Genomic DNA, 761 nt, shown 5'->3' on the forward strand with positions numbered 1-761 from the left:
CGGGCCCCCTGCGGGGGGGGGGGGGGGGGGGGGCTTCAGGGCCTCAGGAGCTCATTACTCCTGCAGCTTTTCTGTTCAGTGGGAACAGCTCTTAGGTCCGGCCCACGCTCAGGAAGGTGGGTTATGTTCCGCCCTTCAAAGGGGGTATCGGAGTTTGTGGGTACTTTTTAAACCCCCACACCAGGCCAGGAGGTGGCACGGAGCTTAAAATGCTACATCCCACATAGCTGAATGAGTGGTTTGAGTCCCAGACCCAGTGGTTTGAAAAACACATGAAATACGTGCGCAGAGGTGCTCAGAATCTTGAGAGGAGAAGGGATTGCAGTGTGACCACTCACCCACAGGGGTGCTTTCTCACTTTCCTTCTGTCTCCCGTCTCCCCCTCTCTCCAGCTCCCTCCCTCTCTCCCGCCCTTCTCTCCCCTCTCCATCTCATCTCTTTCCAGCAGTGTATGCACTCTATAGTGAACCAAAAGAAATTTTTAAAAAGATAAGCCCCCACATTGCACGTAGGGTGCCCTTGGGCCCAGCAGCCCTCCCAGGACAGGTGCGGCACCTCCTCCAGGCAGGCAGCACTCTAGACATCAGCCGGGCTGTTCGGCACTTGAGGGCCCGTGAGCTCCTGAGTCACAGGGCAGATGGTCAGGGGCCTGTGGGTGCCATGAGGCAGCAGCAGCTGTGACAGCTCTACCTGGGGTGCCTGTGAGGCCACAGGCCTGCCACGCGTCCTCCATCAAGGCCTGTTTTATGCCCACTGTGTGT

The 761-nt window shown here is 58.1% G+C and overlaps 1 protein-coding gene across 1 annotated transcript in view; it reads left to right on the forward strand.

Annotated features, from left to right (window-relative positions):
• Positions 1-761, forward strand: part of TTLL12 (tubulin tyrosine ligase like 12) — a gene marked incomplete at its 5' end in the record, with an annotated part of 15,209 nt that overhangs the window by 4,849 nt on the left and 9,599 nt on the right.

This window comes from Tupaia chinensis, unplaced genomic scaffold, assembly GCF_000334495.1.
Source record: "Tupaia chinensis unplaced genomic scaffold, TupChi_1.0 Scaffold000294_1, whole genome shotgun sequence".
Taxonomy (NCBI): domain Eukaryota; kingdom Metazoa; phylum Chordata; class Mammalia; order Scandentia; family Tupaiidae; genus Tupaia; species Tupaia belangeri.